A 25,134-nucleotide genomic window follows, 5' to 3' on the forward strand; every position below is an offset into this window, starting at 1 on the left:
CTGGAATTCCAAAACTGAAGTCATAGAAAATCTTTATTGTCTGATTTCAATCTAGTGGCATTTTCTGCCATCCTGCATTTTGTTCATATATATTGATTAAGGTCAATAAAGTTTTTCACAGCCTGTGAGGTAAGACAGGTTTATTTCAGTGACAGTCTAAAATGTCATGAGAATATGGACAATGCTAGAGAACTTATATCCTAGGCCTTTATCAGACAATGGGATAGGAGTGGAGTTCGGTCTCTACTTCGTACTGGATAGCACAATACTTGACATTCCTCATCATATCTAATATTATATTCAGAATAAGTTTTCATTAAGCTGTAAAATTACTGTTTGTAAAATTGTACATTTATTTGTGATATTCAATCCAAAAGAAAGGGTATGTTGTGGGGTTAATAGGATTTCAGTGCTTCGTAGATTTCAATTCTGGTTTTGGGACTTCTATAGATTTACTGTACGTTCTTGGGAAAGTTGCTTATTTCCTTTGTGGCTAATTTTCATCCTGTAAAAAAGTAGAAAGGGTAATACTTGTTTACTCTTACCCACCATGATCAAAATGGTGATACTTTATTACTTACCTGATACGTATGATGCAGCCATAATCTTCGGTTTATGGCTTGAGGTTATCTGTCAAACTGTAGAAAATTAGCAGAAACTAATCTTAGATGTTCTGAGTGTTTCCTAACACCTTCTATTCCATACCACTTTTATGGAAATCCATATTATTTCACAAGGTGAGGGTATAACTGATAAAATTGTAAGTGATTCAGTTATTACACCAGTGGTGCAGTAATTATGATCTGATGATTCTTAGAAATTTTATATTGTGCTGGCTTTTCTCTTTCTTTCATGGTGCTAAATTTTTTTGAACAACCGTAAATCCTTTCCTGATACCTACTTTGCATATAGGGAATTTCTATGTAATTATTGCAGAGCTGTTTGTCAAGAAGGGAAGAAGCAGGTGATCTGCATACCAGCACACTGGTTTGTGTCACAGCTCTGGCATTAAATATGGACTTGGTGATTCAGCACCATGAAACAAATTCCAGTTATTAACAGGTAATGGGCAATTGCTACACGTATGTCTCAGTCAGTAACTTTCTGTAATAGCATAAATTCACATAAGTTCATCTCTGTCAGCTTAGACAAAAAACCTCTCTATTTAAACATTTTTTTTCCCAAAACTCATCCTATTTTATTTTACAGCAAGCCCTTCTGAAATCTGTGTTAGATGTAGCAATCTTAATCAATGTCTATTTTAATTTTATTTTCACAAGGTAATATTTGAAAAAGCTTTTCTTATTCAAAAGCCAGTTTCTACTGCATACAGTTTTTTCTTGATCTCCTTGTACAAGCACAGAATAGTAACTTCCACAATGACACTGGTGCTTTCTTAGAAAAGATATTTGAGCTAAACAGAAGGGCAAAACAAGGTCACTGGCATTATACATCTACAGTGAACTTTAAGAAATGAGTCAGAATCACAGATGGAATGATAGTTTGCCTTGTCATGAGAACACACATCTTCAAAAGGTTCCTGCTTTGGAAAAATAAAGTAAAACCATAAGGAACCACTTAAGGAGGCTGCATAAATAATTTGCCATTTGTGAGCAATATATGCAAAATGATAGGACTGCAAGGACTGTATTTGATGGAAAAGCTTCTAACCATTTAAACTGCCATCCTGGTGTTTATTACCTGAATCACCTCCGGGAGTCTGATAAACACCTGTGCTCTGCTGGTAATTCAGGAAAGGAAGCAGCACTCTGCATGACCTGCTTTTTTTCTCTCGAGCAGTCATGGTGTAATAAACAGTGTACAGTGATTTTGAACATGCAAAGAATATATTTAGACAAGTTAAGGCTACTGCTCTCAGTTTAATGCTTAACAAAGCTAACAGCAGAAAGTGGTTTAGTACCTCAATATGGTGTACATAGAAGCGGAAGGAGGGAGCAAAAGACAATAGGAGTAGTGGCACTTGGAAGGTAATTCAGTCATTTCATTTGAAAATGAGTGTAAATGCTAAACACCTTAAAGAGAAATAGAGAAAAAGCAGGCATTTCTTTCAACCTCTAAGTTTTTAAAGTTACTACATGACCAGTAAAGTAATAATTTCCTGGAAAGCAATATTTAAATATATCCATCATCATTTAGAACTTGGACACATACTTAAATATTATTGATTATTTGCAATTGTGTGCATCCGTGTGTAGGTATATTATACAAAAAAGTAATAGTAGCATGTCAGTGATTGGGATAAAGTGCAAAAATGGAATTGGAGTCTCTAATTACTAGTTGTTTGGGTTTCTTTTTTTTTTTAATTAAGAAAGCCACAAGCAAATTATAAACATCCAGTTTATAGCATTGCAATCTTACAGGCTTGCTCTCATGAATATGGTAATTTTTTATTTTATGTCCTCTTGAGATGTCTTGTTAAAAACATTTTATTGGTGATCCTAAAATTCAGTAAATTTGAAGCCCTTGGCACCCTGAAGATAGTTAAAGTTCTTCAAAAAATGTCAGCAATAAATATTTGGCAAATATAAAGAATATGCACATTTTCCCAAGTGGGTGATATATTTTTTTCCCAGTTCTAATAGTCAAGTGATGACACTGCAGTTCAGAATATAAGTGCATATTGATATTTTTCTTCCAGAAACTGCATGTGTTGCTTAGAGTACTTCTCCCACAGAGTTATTTTTGTGCAGACACCTGGAAGTGGTTATATACTTGCTCCAGCTTGCAGACTAGTTTTGGACAGTCAGGTGTATGTATAAGCAAGTGGTCTTTATTTGGAGCAATTAAAATTCTTACATTCTCCTCTCTTGACATGCAATTACTAGAGCTCTGCTGTTCCCACTAATTGCTCTTGCTGGGGACATTGGTGAGGAGCCAATGATTTTGATGGGTAGTGGATTATCATTTTTACTCTGCTACCTGAGAAAAAAAATCATTTGCAAAATCCCATGTGTAATTAGCAAGACTCATGATTAATTGTCCTGCAAAATTAGCTTCACTGTTGCTTTTATTTTACTGCTTCAAATATTAATTAATGTTAACTCCTTTCCTTCAGTCCTAGCTTTTGAATATTCAACGTGGCTTTGAAAAATTACTTAGGGCTTCTACTTGCATTAACATGCTGGAGCTTTGATTTCTGAATAAGTATTCTGATTTAAAAGATCACACATGGGTCATAAATAATTTTTATAGGAGGACAAACAAAGCATCAAAGCATCATGGGAAGGCATTCATGCACTAACTGAAAGTAAATTGTTTCAGTAATGATTCATTCCCCCAGTGCTTTTGGGGAAACATCAGCAAATATGCAAAACACTGCATTGTGTGGGGCAAGACAATTATTTAATGCAACAATCAATGTATATATTTTCAAACACATAGCACAGTGAGAGGGGTAAAAATATTGGTGGGGTTTGAGCAGTTGCAGTATCTGTTTCTAGGAATTGCTGGTTGTCATGTTTTGATGGTGTGAGGTGGAAAATGATGACTGTATGTCAATGCCATCTGCCCTAGTACTCTCAAAATTCTTATGCATTTACTGTTATTACTATGGCAGGGTCAGGAAGCACAGGAAGGACCTAGCAAAGTTCTTGGGTCATTGGGATGCCGATGAATTGAATTCACAGGACAGCTCATTAAAACCAGCAGCAAGATATCCTGACACCCCAAAGAGCCTTGGCTTCTGGTTTAGCTGTGTTTTCATTGTGCCAGAACAACTCACACAACTCAGAAGAGAGCTATTTTCCAGGAACTGCTGGTTCCTCCCAGTGCAGCTGTAGCACCACACGTAGAGAGCACCTGCACACCAGTATAGGTTGAATTTTGCCCTCGCATCAGTTCTTGCTTTATTTCTTCTCTGTGTTTTCAGTGTGTAGCTAGATGAGTTTCTTCATACTTCATCAGAAGAGCCCTTGCCCTCCTTATGCAATAATCTCACTGTAATCTTGTTATAAAACTCAAAGGTGACCACAGGAGAGAACAGCAGGGGTAAAGGTGACAGCATGGTGTATTGGGCAACATACTTGGCTTCTTTATCAAACATTACAGGCAAAGCAAATTTTGGAAGTTCTGTCTCACTCTTCTCATTGAAGTGTACAGTGCTTCTGGCAGCTTTTGACAGACTTTTGTAGTGCAGTGCAAGACCCAGAAAACTGTATATATTTTATGATTTTAGTTATTTCAGACTTCTGTAACTGAGCACTGATTTTGGCCTCGTATGCCTAGAAAATGGCAATACAGACAGTTTGCCCGTTTTCTGTGCAAGCAGTTCTGTTCTCCACATCCCCACATGTGAAATAACCAAAGAAATTCCTTCCTCATTGCTTGCAAATTAGTGCTTGCCCCAGAGCTGCACAGTAGATGCCACTGTTGAGCATTCTGCTTTTAGGAGCAACTGCCTCTAGTCTTGCTATCTATTTCTGATTTCTCTCAGTTCACGAGTGTATATATCACACTGAGAGAAAGCATTTCTCCATTGAACCACATAGTTGATTCTACTTACTTTTTTTGATCAAGTGAATGAGTTCTTTTAACTGTTTTTCTAATATTGACTTAGGAGATCAATGACAGAAAAATAGTGTTACTTTTATAAGTTAAATCAGTTTAAAAATCCAACTTGAAACCAGATCTTTGTTTGGTCACATTGTGCACAAACAGGGATTCAAGAATTCTTTACAAGCTCATTAAAGAGCTTGTGTCATCCTTCACATCTTTTTATATAACCTTCTCAAATCTCAGTTTTAGTGAGTGGCTTCAGAGTAAAAGCCTTTTGGCCCTGTTAATAGGCTCAGACATGTCCTTCTCTACATTAGAAAGGCCAATGTATAGGCATATTAATTCAAAATTTCTGTAGAGCCTTGGAATGTCTTTATAAATGAGTGAAGACTAAGAAATAAATTCCAATCTGGATGCAAACATCAAGAAAGGTTTCACATTTTACTTGGAACTCTGGAGAGCTTTGAATAAATAAAAGGATCTGTAAGCCTTCTGCTGTTCATCTGTAATTGCTTAGTCAGACTAAGGTGCAACCATGAAACCAAAATTGATTCACATGCTTTTCTAATTTCAGGAGAAACAGTCATGTATAGTAGTGGTTGCAGAGAAGGAAGCGGGAACACTTTGCAGATGTGCATGTGTGGGATGCTTGCTAGAAAAATGCTAATTTTGTCTCTGTCATCCGCTCTTAGAAGTCTTTTCTACATGGAAAACTACTGTCATCTATTCTGATAAGAACACATCATTCTTCCTGTGTAATCACAGCTATAGAGACAATATTTTCTGAAGTAATAGATAGCCTTCTTGATCTTAAAAATGCCATTTTGAAAAGTGACATGCTGTGTTTAAAGACCCTCGTACACTGGTGTCATGCTGCAGCAATCTACTTGAGAGTAACAGAGGGATTTGGATCACAGGTAGGGTCTGGGGGAATGAGGGTCATTTAGGAATTTAAATAGGAAATATTTCAGATTTGGTCCTTTACAAAAATGAAGGTTTTGGTCTGCTAAATTGAGAGAAATTAATGAAGCAAAAAAGAGAAGCTGAGATACAGGAATTGTGAAGGTTGAGACCTTTCTATTTCCGCAGCTGTCATATTTAGTGGTCAGGTATCCCCAGAGGCAATTCTCCATGGGCAGCAGGTTTTCCTGCAAAATGGAAACAAAAGAGAGAGAGGTCATTTAATCTTCAAACTTATAATGCAGCAAGTAGCACTGTGCTAGCACAATCTTCCATCTATGAAAGAATTCATAAATCTCCGACATCAACAGACTGCTATGTTGAAGTTTCTAGACTACACATGATGCTGCACTCTTCATCTTCCAGTGATGTCCAGAGGATTTGCACATTTGGAATTCTACAGGAACAAAGGCTTCAGGTTTAGAGTCACAGGCACAGTGGTCATTATCCAAGTTTCCTAATTAGTAGACAAGTATTTTGAGAGACTGAATAACTGATTTTGCAAGGATCTATTTAGGTACAGTTGCTTAGGGAAATTTAAGGCCTTGCAGAATCTGACTGTGAAACAAAAAGGAAGTTAAAAAGTTCAACCTTTCCATACTCTTTTACAGTATTTTTTTTAATCTATATTTGCATATAACACCCCTTTACAGAATGGGGATTTGCATCAGTGACTATTCTGTTGTTTGAAGGTCAGATTCCATTTTTAGTTACTTTTTTTTAGTTTTACTTCTCTTGAGAATGCAGCATTAATAGCTGTGGATTTGGCTGTGCTGTATAAAAACACTTCTTCAAGAAGGCCAGGGGTAACCCATGCTGTGGAGCATATGCAGAGTTCCAGCCATCACAGTGCTGTCTCTGAGCCACCTGCTGCATTACAAACATACTGAATAGCCTTTGGGAAGGCTTGTTTTCCCTTTTCCACTTATCTTTTATTCTCTATTTTTTTCTTTCTTCAAAAAAAACCCCAAACCAACATATAGGCAGAGAATTATGGCCTTTTCTTTCTCTTCTTAGCAACTATCCCTTTAGCTTTTTCCACTGATCAGAATTCTTTTAGATGTTAGCAAGAAATACAAATATTTTAAGATTTTTTAACAAATAAAATAAATTACTATTTGATGTGTGGGGAAGGACAGAGGGGAACGAAAGATTTTTCTCTACCTCTTATGAATTAAATACAGCTGCTTCTTTCAAATTGGCCTCTACCAGGAGGCTAAAATATCCTGAAGGTTAGCTACAGCCTTATCTGCTGCTGAGATAGTATTTACTGGATGATGAATATATTAGTTAAAATTTAAATTGATTCTATGGATGGGTAATGTTGATACCATATTTACTGCTATGTTTCAATAGTGTAGGCCAATCATTAGTGTGGAGAGAGCTGGGAGAAAATAACTTAAAGGTGACACTGTCTGAAATGCAGGAAATGAACAGTGTTTTATAAATAATATATTTCCCCTATTATGTTAATTTTTCAAAATAAGTTTAGAGTTAAGTGTAATGTTCGATCAGTAGGTACATCTATACTAGCATATTATTAGTCTGTTTAGTCACATCTAGAAATATGTTCTTCATATTTGTGGTTGCCAAAGTAAATAGAAATCAATGAAAGTAGCAAAAGTGCTGAAGTCATTTCAATAAGTGAAACGGTCATTAATTTAAATTTCACACTTGACATTGTTACAGACTAATCATAGAAAATAAGACATTGACTTCTAAATATGTTCCAAGACACAGAGGAATCCTGCAACTTTGTTTTCAAAGTGGCATTGACATTAGAAGGAAAGACCTCTGACTGCAGCAGTTTAGGCAGATGGTAATGATATGGTAACCCTTCTCAAAGCCTGAAGTCCATTCATATGGATGACATAAGCTTGAGGAGTTAGCAAGCAAACAATATTGAGACACTGGGACTGAACATGTTCTGAAACATCAAAAAGCTCTTCCTGCAGTTTTCAAACATCTAAAAATATATGTGAAGCCTGTTCACAATTTAATGGGAGATAGACAGAGAGCTGGGGGTGGTTATACAGGAAATTAGAAAAGCCTCATCTCATCAGAGTGAAATAAATATGCCATCCTATAAGAAAAGTAATTGGAGGGGTGTGTTAGTTCTGTTGATGTCAAGCAGGTGTTCATAAATTAGAATAAATGTTTATAATTGATATTAGTGATAAGAAAGTATTTTAAATTATCCTGAAGAGAGATACCTAACTTGTCTTTCTCACTCCTTTTTTTCATTTAAAAAACAGAGGTTTGGAAAACGCCATTTCCCCCAGCTATCTTATCTAGTGTAGGCTGACGCTCTACTCACCTGCTTTTCTGTGATGTATCCAAATCACATTGCACAATGCAGAATGTGGTGGAAGTAACTTGGAAGGAAGACTACATTGCAGTTGCAGTAAGTAGCTCTACTTTTAGGTAGTGGAAGGCAGGTAGGTGACATTGAGTTGATGACTTCTGTCTGATAGGTGCAAAGATGCTGTCTCATTTCTCTTGGTTGTCTAATCAGTTCCTTAGTCACAGAGAACTCCCATTAATGAAGAATGAATGTACTTCATTCTCCCTTCCCTTGAGAACATCCTCTCTTGCTTAGAAAATTCAAGAGAATTCAGAATTCCTTAGCACCCCTGACACAGATGCTGTAAGAATCATGGCACAAAAATGCCTTACTGTCAATCCTTTTAAAAGAGCTAACTTTGCTCAGACTTGCTATGAATGGAAGACCCTTCCTGAGTTTGGTCCACTGTAAATAAGATGCTACTAACTGTTGTGAAAATCTTTTCTGATATATGAGTCATGACTAAGAGTTTAAATATTAATTTTGCGGTGGGTACACAATATGTTTTAGAAAAAAGGTATTTTTTGCTGTTACAATCTCTTGCTTAACACAGGAAGAAATCGGTGGTAATGGTAAGAACAGCCTCACATGAGAATATGGTGTGCATTTGCATGTATTGCTAGGACATCTGAAGTCTAGTATTTACTGAAATATTTGATAATGGATACAGTATTTCCTGATCAAGAAGCAGAGGACTATAAAAATGAACATGATGTTTAAGTGGCCTACCATATTATAGTTCTATGTAGACTATTTTTTCACCAGTTTCCAGTGTAAATTTGGTAAACTATAGTGATATCAATATGAATTGGTGACCAAACCTGGTTGAAAATTTGACCTTTAATCTAGTTTTATGTATCTGCTTAATATTACTATTGAATTTTGGATTGATTATTTGGGTGGGGTTTTATTTTTCCACTAAAAAAAAATTTCAATAGCAATTTTGACTTTGGATTTACATCCTTTTTGAACTTAAATTTGTGTATAAAACTATCACACTCTTCGACCCAGTGATTGTTTTATCTTTGCTTAGTAGAACTTGAAGTTATTATGTAGTAACTGTACATTTTACAAACCTGTGCAGTTCCAGTCTGACAGAAAATGGTAGTAAAACAGATTCCTCTTGGAAGGGTTCAGACAGTATTTATAATGAAGGATTACATTCAGAAAGCAAGCTACTATGGTGAACTCTCCTACTGAATGAAACAGTTGGGAAGGTGATATACCAAAGGGCTTAAATCAGAGCAAGGTGGTGGTTTGCCTTCTTTTTGACCGATGTGCCTTTGGGGGATAAATATTTCTGTTGTAATTTGCAAGTTGCTCTAAGTTTTCTCATAAATATTAAAAACCCCAGCCTTTTTTTCCTGTGAAGCTGTCAGTCCTTTTTTTCCTGTGAAGCTGTCAGTTGTGAATCTTCCAACTAATTGTAAAAAGAAAAGCATATATTGTAGGAAACCCAAAGACATATCATTGGTGTTTAATACATTATGCCAAAATGATATTTAATTTGCCATAAACCTTTCATCAGATAATATGTCTGTGGGGAAGAAGCTGAAGAGTCCTATTCTACACTTCTGATTGAACTTATGAACCTTTCCTGGCATTCACGTGGAGTTACACATGAAGCATTGACTAACTCTATCCATGTTTACACATGTGTATGTATTTGGGGCTTCTGTTCTGTGCATCCCTGAATTAATATCCTAAACTGTGACAGCACTGGGCTTGATGAGGAGAAAGAAGGTTGCAATAAGGGTTCCTAGGTCCTCAAGTCCTGACCTTACACTACCCCTCTTTTCAAGTAGGTATAAGACTTCAGTGTGAGGTAGTATTTCTATCCCAAAGTTTGGCTCATGCAGACTTATTTTTGCACCATGTATAAGCTTTGAGAACACATTATGTTTGGCAAAGAGTGTGCAACAGCTTCAGTATCCTTAAAATAAGAGTCAGGAATGAAAAGGGGTGATGTGGGGTGGGCAGGAACAGAAAAGGCCTTGGAGGAGACAAAATGATCTGAACCATCTGCAAGAGAAGGTAAGCAAACAGCTCCAATGGGGAGGGGACACACAGGCAGGGAATGTGTGCAATTAGAGTCTGTTTCATATTGGGGGACTATAATTTCCTTTTATGACTGTGTTGACAATCTTCTCATTTCTTTTTTATTGTGAATGACGTCATCAATACTATCAGCTGGTTCACTAACAGATGGCTTTGTACCATTTCCAGTATGATACCCAGCATATCATGTTATATTTACCTGCTTTCTGTAGAGTATTTTATCTGGAAGAACTTCACTGTGTAAGAATATATTTATCTGAGGGTCCTATGTAGCTCTCAGTGGGAAATAAGGCAATAAACTTGGATAACATTTTGCTAACTAGTTAAGGAAGAAAGTGAATTAAAGTGTTTTGAATTTACTTGTTCGTTTACTTGTTCAGTCTTCTAGGAAGGAAAGGATGTCTCTTGATTGGAACACAGTTGCAATTGAAATGGGGAAAAGGAAGACCGTGACACTGCGTAGTGTACTAAAGAGTGAGAGAAAGCTCTTCTAAGTCCTTTCTTTCTCCCTGTAAATCTGTTTTCTATTCTTTTGCCAGCCTAATGTTCAAATAATTTTTAACTTCTTTTGTGATTTATAGGTAATTTTAACACTTGACACTTTTGACACTGATACCTGTATGCAAGTACAGCTGGAACCTTTACTGTGAAGAATCTATGCCCAAGGTCTGCCCATCATTAAGGTTTTAAGGCATTATCATATGGTGAAGTGTAATTATTCTCTAGTGGTTATGGAAGAACTTGCTGTGGATGGTTGCTCTGAAAATAGTTCCTTTGAATTCTCTAAAGAGATTTTACAAAATGAAGGAGAGGAGGAAGGGATTCTATAGAATAAAGATCTATATTCATAATATTTGCGTTTACTTCCAGACTCACATATCTGTATCTCTAAGTCAATGTACTCTCCTTATAGATAGTATTTTCTGCTATATATCTAGATCTACCATTTGGGGGTTTTTTGTTCTATTTAAAACCGAGCAATGCACCTAGCTTTGCATAAAAGGTCATCAGCTGAATACAAAGTTAATCCTATAGTGCCAGTTGCTTTTGACCATTCAGGTTAACAGTTGGATTTGATGATCTTGGAGCTCTTTTCCAAATAAAATTATTCTATGATTCTATTCAGCCCAATAATATGGGTTACAGTAGCAGCTTCATATATTTGGTCTTCTGCAGGAAAAAACTGTCAGAGAAGTACTCTGGTTTGGTAACACATTCAGGGTTAACGACTCAGCTCCCAAACATGCAGTACTTGGAGTCAGTGAAAATGTTGCATGAAGGAAGACTGCACACTAAGGCTTTGTGTGAAACAACGAAGAAAACTAGGATAAGATTAGTAGGAAAATAGATTGCTAATAGTATTCTGTAGCAGAAACCAGAGGATGGGGTGGATCCTTTATCCTGTGGATATCAGATCTTTGGAAATTGTTACCAGAGCATCTTGTAGATACCTACACTACAGTGGCTAAAAAAGGGAGTGGTTCATCTATATGAAATGTATAGGAACGACTTCTGCTTCAGAATGTCCCCACGCTGAAAATAGGAAGAGGCTGGAGAATATGAGAGGGAAGTATGTTTCCCCTCTTCTTGTTCTTCTATAGGCATCTGCTTATGACCTTGGAGGCATAGTGAAGCAGTAGCTGGACCTGCTGAGCTGAAGCAGTTTGGCTCTTCTGAAACACAGCATAGTCTAATAACGAAATCTCTTAATAACAACATGCTAATAGGTTTTCTGGTGTACAAAGTGAGAATAAAATCTATCTGCCCTATTGTAAGCTGGTTTGGGTGTATCTAAGTCGTTTCCTCACTTATTTTTACAAGGTGATAAACTTACAGACGGAAATTCTTTTAAGCCATAAATACCACGCATGCTGTCATGCCTAGAAGTACAGATAAAGCCAATGGGATGCTAAAAACAGTTGGAGTGCATTCCTTCTCTACCTGGTTTGCTCAGCTGAAACTGTCTGCTATCATTTTGGGTGAACAGTGTTTGACCCTTGCTTGTAGACACAGAGCTCCCATCACTTAGTCACCATGCACTGAGTGACAAATTTGTCCACAGCAGTTGACCTGAAAAGTGGAGGCTTAACCTCACACAGAAGCCTCTGAAGTTTCTTGTATCTGCTTTATCTCTGTAAACATTCTCCAGTCTTTTGCCATCTTATTCTTTACAGACAAGACTCCTATAGTTGCAGACCTTGTCTCTGAATTTTATGTTCTGTTACACTCGTATTTCGTGTTTGTCACGTTATGTAGCTCTGGAGTAAAAGGATTGAGTAAAGCCCACCATTATTTGCTTGAGTTTGTGCTACTATTGTCTTGAATCAAACAAACTAATTTTTTAAAATTTTCATTTCATGTGTCATGATGTGCATTCTATGCATATTTTTTATCCTTCCACAGTATTTGCAATGTTACTTTAAGGTTTTCCAATAGCAAATTTGAGTAAAATAGGTAATAAATTGTAGAATCAGGTAGTGCCTGATTGAAATAAAAAATTGTGCGTATAATACTGAGAAGTGATATGTACACTCATTATCTTCTACTGATCATCAGATTCACAGTGCAAGAAATCACCTCCACAGTGTGAAACCAAAGGCAAAATACAATTGATGTACATTCTATTAAATTTCCTGAATATGGAATTTGCATTTGTATATGGAATTATCAAATCTAGTCTTTTCATCGCACTAAACAGAAAGAGAACAGAACAAATCACTTCTGGAGTCAGTGTCTTAAACCTCCAACACTAAACAACTGCAAAAAGAGATATTATTTCTTCTTATAGAAGAAGAAATTCTTCTTTTTTCTATAACTCCCTACCGAGTATAGAAATGCCAATAGTAATACCATATTCAAAAAATGTGGAAATTCAGGGATGAATCACAAATAGTTTGTAAATTGGGATCATTGATTGAACTCATGCTGAGAAAATTTGTATTTTACATCTAGTGCATTATTTGTCAAAATCTTTCCTGTTCCCCTGGGCAAAGGCGAGAGGCAGAGTGTGATGTGTCATCATCATTCAGTTCTGTTGTATAATTTCATTCTTAGAAATAAGACACTCTCAATTTCATATATAAATCAAGAGATTAGAATATTATTGCATTTCATTTATTCAGGTGAAAGAGTTTTTCCTCTATCTGTTTTCTTGTTGTATGCTGTAGATTTTTTGGGGCATTTTAAACTACATCCCACAGGCTAAAACTGAAGGATTCCAAGCTAGAAGGCTGAAGAAACTCTGTGTGTTTTGGGCAGGTTCCTGAAAAAATTTCTATACTTCTTTTGCTTTCCAATAAGGGAAAAGGTCAGCCCAAACTATTTCCACAGCTGCTTGTTCAAATTTAGAGAGACAGTAAACAGACACAGTTACATTCTTCAGTTCAATTCCAGCAGATTTTTCTGCAAAATCATGATGAGGAGTTGGAGTGGGGACTTGACTGTTTATCTTGAAGGTTTTATCTTCCTGTTTGCTGTACTGAGTAGAGCATGAGCAACTAGGGAACAACATCACCAAATTTCTTCATCAGCTTTTCATTTCTGTGGATCATGGTAAATATATCACTTAGAGGAGAATAGTCCTGTTCCCCTTCCTATGTATGCTATCCTATGACTATCCTACACATTTTTATAGCAACTTTGCCTGTTTATTAAAGTGATTTATTTGCATATAACAAAAGAAGAAATGGATAGTCTGTACTACATTAGATCAAGTATCTTGTCTATGCCTGGGTAAGACCAAAAGCACAAAACAAGACTGTAGTGAATATTCCCAGAGCATTCTTACTGTATCGCCTGAGCTGTGGTTCATCTTCCATGAGCATATCTAACCTTTCAAAACACATGCAAGCATTCTGCAGCCTTGATGTCACCATGAATAATTGCATATAAAAGACCAGAATTTTGTGTTTACTACAGAAATTACCTAATTACTGCAAAAAGTCTGGGGTTATAATCCCACTCAGAAAGTTCTGATTTATCTTCTTGAAGGTTGAGAACTTTAGGTTCAAAGTCCCTGTGGAAGCTAGAATTGATGTACCTGTACCTCAGAGAGACAGGCCTTCCTGTTCTCTTTTCAACTTGACAAGTCACTGTAATGACTTTCAACAAGGTAATGCAGAAGAAGGAGGATCACATTAGAAGTCCCCCTCCATCTCTCCCTCCTTGCAGGCACAAGCCCTTGCCTGAGAAACAAATTCTCTCAACTTCATCTAAACAGGATCAAACACCTTCTGTTGTTGTTCCCAGGCATTGTTAATTGTTGTTAATTTCCAACACCTCATTAATTATTTTCTATTAAAGATGTGAGTGAGGTAAATGCCCTTCACTCATGGATAGTCACAAGAACGGATCATTAATAACTACAAAAAATTTTTACTTTTGAAGTTGAAAAGGAGCTTGTATGAAAGTCACTTTGTTTGCAGGAAAAACCTGGTGCAGCATCAGTGTCATTTCATAAAGGGCTGGGTGTGAACAATGCCTTGACATGCAAAAGAAACAAAACAGGGAACAGCAATAAAACTGGAGTTGATGTAATCAACAGTGGTTAGAAGTAGTGACCTTCTCTCTGCAGTACTTCTTGTTTAACTTGTTTTAAAAAGGATAATTTTTATTCAATGCATACTGGAGACACTTCCCATATATAAAAGTTTTAAATTCTATAAAAATTCACAGTAATGTTTATTTAGTATGCAAAACAGCACATTCTTATTATGATAAATCTGAGAAGCCTGAGACAGGACTAAGACTATGAACAAAAGTAGTAGTAGGACAGTCTCCTATCAAGAAATTCACAGTGCAGATAGCTTGAACAGTCATCAGAAATATGGATGTGTTTCCTAAGGTGATGATCAGGAATTGTGCTTTATCCTAGGAGCTGGGAGAGGATGCTTATTACTTTCATTATAGTAGCATAGCAGAAAAGGACTTTCTTTTGCTCCTTTCCAGCTTGCGTTCAAAACTGAGCTTGTCAACAGTGAGGTTTGACATTCTTAAACAAAATTTTGACTAAATCTACAGATAGTGTCCAATAACCTCTTCACTGTTGGCCTCGACTTGTGGTCTGCTGTATGCGGCTTCTCTTTCTCTTTTTACCTCTGTCAGGTTTCACTTTTATCTTGAACATTTGGTCACTCTCTGTGCAGAGATTTGGTAATGACAGCTCCAAGGCCAGCTGAAAATCAGTGTTAGATTATAGCCTGAAAACCAGATTTGGATAATAGGATAATAATAAGCTTTCACCATTTTGATGACAGTGACTGAGCAACAAAGAGGTGCAGTAACTTTTGCTGCTGCAGCAGCTAAGTCCAAGTAGGGTTGTGAATCAAAGCCATCATTTGCCAGTGTTCACAGCCTGGTATATAACTTTAATTAACTTTTTTACTTTTTTTTTCTTTTTCTTTTTTTTTTTTAAAGACACTAATATATAAGACAATGAATTGCAGCAGCTGGGAAGTTTGCACACTACCGCTCTGTGCTTCTTTGATGGGCTCCACACATTCTTCAGAGAGCGAGTGGGTTGTAGTTTCAATAGTTTCTACAGAGTAGAGGTTTCTTTAGCTGCTGCATCTTATTCCAAAAGGGATTGTGAGGCAGACCCAAGATGTTACCTGGGAAAAGATTAAAAAATCCTGTTCTCTTAAGGCAAGTTACTTATAAAAATGGTTCCATATAGTATCCATTGCACAGGAAATCTGTAGCAGAGCAAAGAAATGTATCCTCGTCTTCTGAGCTATATCACATCTTTTAATACCAGAGATATCTTCCAAAGCTAGAGTTGAATTCAATGAGTTGAGCCTCAGATACTACCTTACAAACTAGTCAATGCAGGGTAGTTCAGACTTCCTCCTAACTGCAGACCCCCTGATGCTGCAGAAGCTCCTGTCCTCTCCTCTGAGAGAAGAATAGGGATTTATAACATTGTTGGATCTCAGCTAATTAGGATAGTACCTAAGTAGTGCTACTTTTTTCTATTTTTCTTTGCTCTGCGATGTGAAATAATGGAGTAAATAACACAAACTTAAATATTTTCTTCTCTAAAACCTTCCATGCATATTATAAATCTAAACAATGAAGGCTGACAAGGACCAGTAGATCATCTGTTTATTTCTACAGACTGTGAAATTTCATCTCTCCTGACATTGTCTCACACCTTTTAGTGGACCGTGGGATCTTCTCCATAGGCATCCAGCTTTGCTTTGAAGAGATCAATAGGCAAGACATCCACCACTGTCCTGATTATTTTTCCCTCATAGCTGATAAGCCTCAGTGATTAACGATTTGGTAGTCAAAAATAAATGTTTTCTGTACAAAATACAGGGACTTCGCAAACACTTAAATGTTATCCTCAAAAAATACACAGTGCATATTGTGAACTGAGCATTCGATTAAAACACTAAATTACATCCTATAGCCTTGTCTTGAGTTTCACGTTAGAACAGATAAAACCTTCCCAGGAAGCGTTTTCACCAGATGCCAGATCTGTATTTGTTTAAGAAGAGCTGAAGTATAATGAAGTACCTGACTTAAGACTTTACAAGATAAGAAGTGCCTGGCTGGTGCTAAAGCTTCATTTTTAATTCATTCTTTATTATGGGAGTTGTTCTCTCTGGGAGTGTGAGCTGTGATCAGGAGCACAGCCAGGACAGATAAGGCACATGAACCCTGGCCTGAAAGCTGACAAACTACCACAGCTGAGCAGTCAGTTATACTGGAGACAGATCTCTTTCAGGGACTAGTTCAAGCCGAATTTATTCTCAGTCACCTCCAAGAAAGACTCACTAAAAATGGAATGCACCACAATGATATATGACTTTTAAAAGTTTATAATCTATGTGCCTACAGGTTTCTCTCAGGAGGTAAGAAGAGAAGAGAAGACAACAAAACTTTCCTCTATACATGTGCATACCAGTAGGTACACATGCTAATACAGACATAGAAACTCATATGCATGTATAAAATTATAATTACATATGACAGGATTTATTACAATGGACTTCAGACTTAAACAAAACCACAATCAATTGGATTTATTGAATTAGAAAAAACTAAACACAGCAAAACCATGAAGTCATATGGGTATTCTCTTTAACATGTTTTGTTGGAAAAACTTTATATTTGGGTTGAAAATGAAATTTATGATCCCAATTTGGGTTTTTATGTTCTCTCCTGTGAAAATTGTTTTCTTGGTTTTCATAATGACCAACATATACTGATTAGTGCTTTGTGTTTACTTTCCTTGTATTGCAATGCAATTCCTTTGTGGAGGAAGCAATATGCCATTGCTTTATTAGATTATCCCATGCCTAGTGTGGTGGTCCTAAATGCTCCTGTATGCTGCTTCAGTATAATTAATGTATGGTCATGATGCTTCTACTTCTCTGTTTCTATACGTGCTGGAAACTGATTTAATTCATGACTCCTGTACGGTTGATGAAAGTTTAATATTAGGCAGTCCCGAGGCTGGAAAATCTTGTGTTTCTGTATTGAAGAGAGATCAAGAGTAAGAAACAAACAAAGAAACAGAATTTAAAAAGGGAACAAAATTCCTAGAGATCAGGCATACCTATCAGATGTCTAAATGGAGATATTTGCATACACAAGTAGGATAGCTGTGTCTCCAAACAGTATAGACACAAACACACGTCTGTAAATCAAATTGTAAATTGATTGTGATGGACCAAAAGTTTGGTTCTTTATATCCTATGAATATATTTATTTTTATGTTGAGGATGTGTTTAGCTTTAATCTGACCCAAGAAGGTTAAGTCTGTTTTTTAATTATCAGTATAACATTTCATAATTCTTTAGTTGCGAGCAAAACTCTCTCTTCATTGCACAACAAAAGCAGAAATCTTACAGTCAGTGTATTTATCTCTCTTCAGGGGCTGGGGGTTAATATCCAATACCTCATAACATCTTTATTATAATGCATTTATAATGATATACTGGAATGATTCTGTAGCTAAGTATCTAATGTCAAAGACTAGATTTGGTGTGGTGGAAAATGTCGTATCCTTGGGTAGCTCTAGGGAAAATGAAGCCTCAGCCAGTGCTTTCTGTGTAATTCTACTAACTGTAATAAGAATAGGGGTAATTGCATTAATGTCAATTAAGCTATTAATAATGTCCATCTTGTCATTCCTGAATATAGCAGTCACTCATACATGCTACTGTCGCCTGTAAAGATTGTAGGTAAATGAGATCATGGCTTATTTATGCTTTAAAACCTGGCTGACAGCCAGTTTTGTATCTCATGTATGCCATCAAAATATTATTTTGGAGGGAAACAACCTAAGCAACTTAAAGAGACCATGTCCTGCAGCTGTGATGTTGTTCACCTCATGGTAAATACACAGCTCCTTCGTAATTTACAGACCCCCCAGGATACCATCAGGGCACTCTGTGTCACTTCCATTCATGCCACAGGAAGTTTTCTCATGACTGACAATGAAGTTCTTTAGAGTAATGCTTGAAGAATCTCTGTTCACTTGAAGAAATGTCATCTCTGTTGACAACTTCAGGTTTCCTGTGATAGGCCATAACTAGTTGTGTAACTGCCCTTGCTAATCATCTGTTGTGGGCTCTACTATTTTATCTGCATTTGTGAAACGAAATTCTGTTTCTAAAGCCATTTAGAGAGTATTAATTTGTCTTAAGTAGGATTCTCACTAGACGATTTAAAGACAGAGTGCTGGAGTAATGCAAATGGGTGTGCAATCTCCATAAAACATGCACAGATATATATTTAATAAAACAGTTCCCGGAAATTGATGCAATAGTTTCACAAAATCAAAGCCTAACTGATGTGTTGTGCAGTGCTTCAAAGATGGTGGTCAAGTGTTCATCATCAGCTGGAGTGTGCAGAAAACCATCATTAGCAAATTTCAAGGGCTACCAAAGGTGTCAAAGGTGTCACTGTCAGAATTGTACTGTCCTTCAGACAAGAGGAGATAAAAATATGAGAGGAACTTTTCAGTCAGAGCTCATGATAAATAAGAGGCCCTGGTCAATTCCCACAGGAAGACAAGAGAGAGGTACCATGATCTGCCCACATCAAGGAGCAGGAAAGGAGGCAACAGATGATAAATACGTATCAAGGGCGAGAGAGGAAAGGGAAGTGAGAATGAGACTGGAATTGTTTGTGAACTTCTCTTGATATTCTAATGCTGCTCAACCCCCTCCCATCTCCAGAGAGTCTAGGGTAAGGTTATAATAGGTGAAGTTGTTTTTGCAATAAAGTTGACTGTAGCTCTAGGCCATAAATCATGGGCTCAAGTGCTCAAACTTATACATTTCTCTCTTGCCTCACTCTCTCTTTCTGTTTATACTTTGATTTGGATGAGTCACTGAACTGAAGGCAGGAAGAGTGCATAATTCTTTCTTCCCTATAGAAAATAATACATTTACATATGACTTAGGCTTTTTTTTTGAAGAGTTACATTCTATTTTCTTCTACCAAAGGAAAACACAATTTCAATGAACCTGCTACTATTTCCATCTTATTTTAACTGACTTCCTACCACAAGGCTTTAATGAGTCTATGACTGCTGTGAATGCTAGCCATTAGATGGACTGCCTCTGCAAGATCGTATCCTACATAGCTGAATCTTACTCCTGACTCAGCTTTCCTTTATTCCTTTCTTACTCATTTATTTCTTGTTCCAGTGAAGTTATAATACCCCAGTAATTCACTGTGTCTCAAAACATGTAAAATAAAATAAACTGCCATCTTTACAATTATTAGCATTTTAAGAACAGCTTTGATGTATCTTGTCCATTGTTGTCCCTTTTGCATCAAAACTTTGTCACCTCTGTTAACTAGGCATATTTGAAACAGCTATTTAAACCCTCTCCCCTCATTTTAATTTCTTTCATAACTTCTCCCTTTTAAGTACAGCCCAGTAAAAAAATGGCTTCCCTGTTTAAATAAGGGTCCAATGCAGAATGAGAATGAATGTTGTCATATGAAGTGCATTTCAAATGTAATAAAGCAGAAAGGAGTTCCTGGCCCCTGTGTCAGTTGGAAGAGGGTGCATAGTGTGATCACTATAGCTCAGTGGCTGCAAAGCAGAAAATGAAGATTGTAAAAACGTCACATAAAGAAAAAATGCACAGTGGATTCGTTTTGCGATGCTCATAATTCAGTAATGCCTTTAAGTAGCTAGAAGAAATATAATAAATGTTTTTCCACAACATTGATCATACTGTATCAGAGGAAATATTAGTGTGCAGGGAGCCATGATTATGCTGGTAGTAATTCTCGGTACAGAAAACTCCTAGAAGATGGGACCCTTTATGGGCTGAACTTTTATTGGCTGCAGTTATTTACCTTTAAGAATACGCCTAATACACTGTCCTATAGCTAAATATTTTTGTGAAAACTCAAACCTGCAACTGTCAGTAAATCAGAAAACCTGCTACCACTTTACAGAATTTATGTTTTCTTATGGACAGTCTGATATGTTCTGAGATACAAAAAATGACCAATCGACCATTTAAAACAAATTTTCCTGCTGTGTTCCAAAATCTGGATTTGGTCAGACAGGTTTATTGTGCATGATCCCATCAAACCATAGCCTGTAAGTATAAATTATCCTCAAGAAATGTAATGCAATGTTAGATTAGGCAATAGATTAAAGTACACAGTTATCTGAAGGTTATGAGTGAACATACATGGACCACCATGGATGACCTCTTTACTGTACTGCCAAACACACCCAAGGTCACCAAAACAGATCTGGGCTTTGGGCTGTGAGGAGGAGCCCAGCGTGGGTTCCCAGTGCCGGTCTCTTGCTTCTCTGGCCAGCAGGACATGATAGCACTGGGGCAGAGTGTGGGTCAGCCCTGCTGAAGGGGAACCACTGGGCATCTGGGGCAGGCCAATCCAGCTCTGCCCAGCCTCAGGGAAGGCACATGGGTATGGGAGATCAAGGAAGGAAAGCAGAGGTTGAGGTGAGGAAAGTGGAGAATACCAGAAGTTTATTCCATGGATGCTGAGATGTCCCTTTCCCTGAACTGGAGGGGTTGGAGAGGCAGAATGTGATGTGAGGAGAGCTTGTCTGCCAAAGCGCATGTTAGTGGCCTCTGGACTCTGAAATATCCTGTTCTCTCTAGAGCAGGCACTAAAATGTTCATGTTCATTTATCATTAAGCTCCTTTTCAAAAGGATGGTTGAACATGGTTATAACTTTAAGCAAGGAACTATGCATACTTACTTCCAAAGTGTTGTTCATAAGCCTAATGCAGCATTCCTGCAACAGGATCTACTAGACTGGGGCCTGAATAAGCAAGTTCACTGTGCTGATCATTGGATTAGGCCTTGAAGAGTATCTGGTCTCAAATGATAGGGATTGTTTCTTTTTTTTCTTGATAGATGTTTTAGGCAAAAGTTTAATATGATCGTTCCCCTGAGCAGATGCTCCCTCAGTCTTGAAAGTTTTTGCAGCCTTTTTCTTGAAACACACTCTGTCATTTTTCTTACATCTAAAATAACAAGGGGGTGTATTCTCTTGTTCAGAATAAAAAAGAGAATCACACTTCCTACTATGGGCTAGTAGCCTGGGTTGGAGACTAAAGGTCAGTTCTGCATGATCTGTTTCTTGGCTGTATCAGTGTTTGTGACATGATCTTGAGCAACTCATTTAGACTTTCTGTATTTTAGTCTATCCATCCTTAAAGTGATTAAATAGTAAGCACTTCTATCAGCAGTTATCACACGGGAATTAAATAGTTAAAGGCTTTGGGCAGGTTGTGTCACAACAAGGAAACTGTGCAAGGCTGAGAATTATCAAATGCATGATTTCTGTTGTGCATATATGTTCATATAACTCTTTTAAGCAATGGGGAGGTATTTAATGCTCTCGTGAATGAATTACTATGGCAATACTTTATTCTGTGTAGCTTTATATAGAATGAATACGTGTAGGTCGATCTGGGGGGTGTTTATTTGCATATGAATATTAGAGTTTTAAATGCAGCAATCAAGAGTGTTACCTTAGTAGAAAGTACAGCTGTTGCTATCACTTGAAAGAAACTCAGTGTCATATAGGAGAAGGAGGGGTGGGATTTTAGGGTCTTAAACCAGCAGCCCTAAATGGCAATTAATGCCAGGATTAGTCACAGTCTTGCTTCAGTGGTGAATATATACTTTAGGTAAGGTGTGATCTAGCACCAGGCCTGTGCAGCTCTGCACACTTTAGAAGGCTCTCAGCCTGGAGCTCAGTGCTCTCACCTCCACGGGGCATTGCCCCAACCCTGCACAGCCCCCAGAAACAGAAAAGAGCACTCTGGTTTGTATGGTTAAAATCTGCCCATGGATACAATGAGAGGATTTTACAGCAACTGAAGATGTGTCGCTCTGTGGTTAACAGTTAACATGAAGGCAGCTTGCTACCTATGGGGGTGGGAGTGTTCATTCATTTTATTTATAAGTAGTAATTTTGTTGGATTCCTAGAGGTTATCCGGATGTGAATAGGAAGAGCTGCCACTGGATGGCACTGTTGCACATGGCTGGCTGGAAAAACTGACCTCTGGAAGCCCCGGCTGGAAAACGCGGGCTGGGGCAGCCGCACGCACCTGTGGGTGTGGGGTCACCGGGCACGCAAACTGCACCGCCGAGGTCTCAAAGCCTGGGTGTTAATAAATTACTGTAATAACCTCAGTAGCTGTCCTAGCACTTGCATATACCCTCGTTAAGAAAAAAAAAAAAAAAAAATAAAAAACCCAAAAAATTTAAGAAAAAAATTTTTTTTTCATTTATTTTAATCTAACTTAATTTGGGCTTATGTAAAACGAATCACCAGTAAACTCAAATGTTTTAGTTTCTCTGCACACCTCTATCCACCCACATGAATGGTGAGGAAGCTGAATTCATCACAAAACTCATGGTCAATGGGACCTAATTTAAAATCAGCTAGACCAAACCATTTTCATTTTCACTACAAATATAAATGGGAATGGTGGTTTTGAAAATAGTTTGGTTTTTTTTAAATATTTTTGCTTCTTTTATTTTAAATCACGAATGAAATTTTGCATTTAACTTCATTGGCTACTGTATTTGTGCTTCCTACTGTATTTTAGGAAACAGTAAAAAATGGGAAGATAGTTTTTTTTCTTTGATTCTAGAACAAATATGAGGCAGACGTAATTTCTTGTTCAACTGTGGGGAAAAATAAAAAAGGGTGTTTTCTTTGAATTATACTGAGAAATTGCCCATTGGTATGAATTCAACTGGACCTCTACATTGTTTATTCCCATTTTTTTTCCTTTTCTTGAATGTTAGAGTACACAAATTGTAGAACAATTAGAAACTTAGATTCTAGCTATGGGATTTCTTTCTGCTCATGTACATTATCACAAAATTATGTTGCCTGCCATCTATGGGATGCTTTGATCCAAAATTTCAGTCATTGTTTCCACATTTAGGGGCTGGAATGAACATCAAAGAAGAGGGTGTACTGAAGTTGCTGAATGCCAAAGCAGTACAATAACATGCAAAGGATATAAGCAAATCCCAAAGGTAAAATGTGCTGCCAAATCTTGCACATAATAGAAGCTCTAAAGTGACAGTCTGTCTTTGACAAATGCATAATGATATCAATGCCAAGGGAAGGAACTAGAATGCTGAAAGGTGAATAAAAGAGTTGGGAACAATTCACTACATTTACACATTTCCTCAGTGTGTTTTCACACAACAAGGAAAGCAGATGAGACAAATGTATTAGGTAATCATTGGAGAAGACCATAAACCCGCTGAGTTTTTTTAGTAACCTGGATATTTCCTTGGCTTGTAATGAGTTTTCAAAAACAAAACATGGTTAGAAATAATTCATATTCTGAAAGAAAAAAAATGCAGGCCACAAGGAATGTAAAAAATAGTTAATTCTCTTTTCCTTTGACAAGATCACACTTAATGCCCATATGGTAGTTGCAATATGCTGTTCTCTTTTCTGGTTGATGGATTCCTAAATGCTTCAAATAGTTGCAAAGGCAAGTTAAGGGTTCCATATGTATTCACTAGGTTTTCCAACACCGAGAACTAACAGGGTGATTTAAATGAGTGCAATAATGTAAAAACATGAGAATCATGCAGAATACCTATCAATTTATCTTGTAAAAGATCTGAAACCTACTTGTTAAATTCATTTTATTTTCCTTTCTTTGAAAACAAAACAAAACCCAAAGCAAATAACAGCTGTAAAACCTGTAACAAAAGGCTTCCTTCCACGGTATGTACAACACTTAGCAGAGGCGAGTCTCGGGTTATTTAGCAGATCCTAGTGTGTTCTGGAGTATAGAGGTTTTTCCCAAGCCTGCATGTTAATGTTCATCAGAGGGAGTCTAACAGAGGCCCACTGAAGTGCAGCACTCCTGCTGCAGCCAGTCAAATATTCAGAAGGAAGTTCTGCTGTAATAAAACTTCAAAGAGATAACGATCGAGGACCTGCTCTTCCCCCATTAGTTTTCTGCCCTGCCTCTGGCAGCTGAAGAGTCACCTCCAGTTTTCATATGACTGATGACTGAAAGCATGGCTGCCACATGTCAACAGTGCTGCTCAGGTGGTAGGTACCTAGCCAGCTAGCCAGCATTTTAGCCAGGTGATAGCCATATTCTAGTCATATGATAAAAAAAAGACTATTCCATCTTTGACAAAGAGAATGTCAGCCTTCTGCAGGAAAAAGTTGCATATTCTTGCCTGGGCTGTGGTTCCTGTACTCCAGGTACAGAGGTCTAAAGAGCAGGTTAATAAGTCTAGGCAGGGTAACATTCCTCCTGCTCGGTAACTGAGGAAAAAGCTTCTGACTGGCATGGGGCTACATGTAGACGGAAGGGAGTGTTTCCATAGCCTAATTACATGGATTTTCAGTTGCTATTGACTTTGGGGCAGCCCATTAACACCTCAGGGTGCACTATAACTTAGTTACTTGGGCTCTTGAAACATCCCACAGAGACACATATATGGTTTAAAGCTGCCTCTGTCTTGCTCTTCCTTCCCCTTTTCTCTTCCACCCTGATTCTATAGGTTTTCTACTATGCTTTGGTGAAGTGCAGCAAATAATGTAATTCTTTATACATATAACATCCTGGTTTGTGCAAGCAATTAGGAAACTGAATGCCATGCCCAGATGGGGACCTGATCCTGTATGCCTTGGCTCCGGTCCTGCATTAGATTTGTAGGGAGTGTGACCTACATTCTCTTCCAAAGAAGGCTGGGTAGGAAAGGACATCTGGTTTGGATTGTGGTTGCTACTAAAATC

The 25,134-nt window shown here is 37.4% G+C and overlaps 1 long non-coding RNA gene across 1 annotated transcript in view; it reads right to left on the minus strand.

Annotated features, from left to right (window-relative positions):
- Positions 1-223: 223 nt before the first annotated feature.
- Positions 224-25,134, minus strand: part of LOC108507622 — a 35,073-nt gene continuing 10,162 nt past the window's right edge. The window contains exons 2-3 of the long non-coding RNA XR_001878205.1: positions 5,589-5,663; positions 224-505 (exon numbers count right to left, since the gene is read on the minus strand). This is a non-coding gene — a long non-coding RNA (uncharacterized LOC108507622). The remainder of the gene's footprint in view (positions 506-5,588; positions 5,664-25,134) is intronic.

This window comes from Lepidothrix coronata, unplaced genomic scaffold (genome assembly GCF_001604755.1).
Source record: "Lepidothrix coronata isolate B3197 unplaced genomic scaffold, Lepidothrix_coronata-1.0 Scaffold7, whole genome shotgun sequence".
NCBI lineage: Eukaryota > Metazoa > Chordata > Aves > Passeriformes > Pipridae > Lepidothrix > Lepidothrix coronata.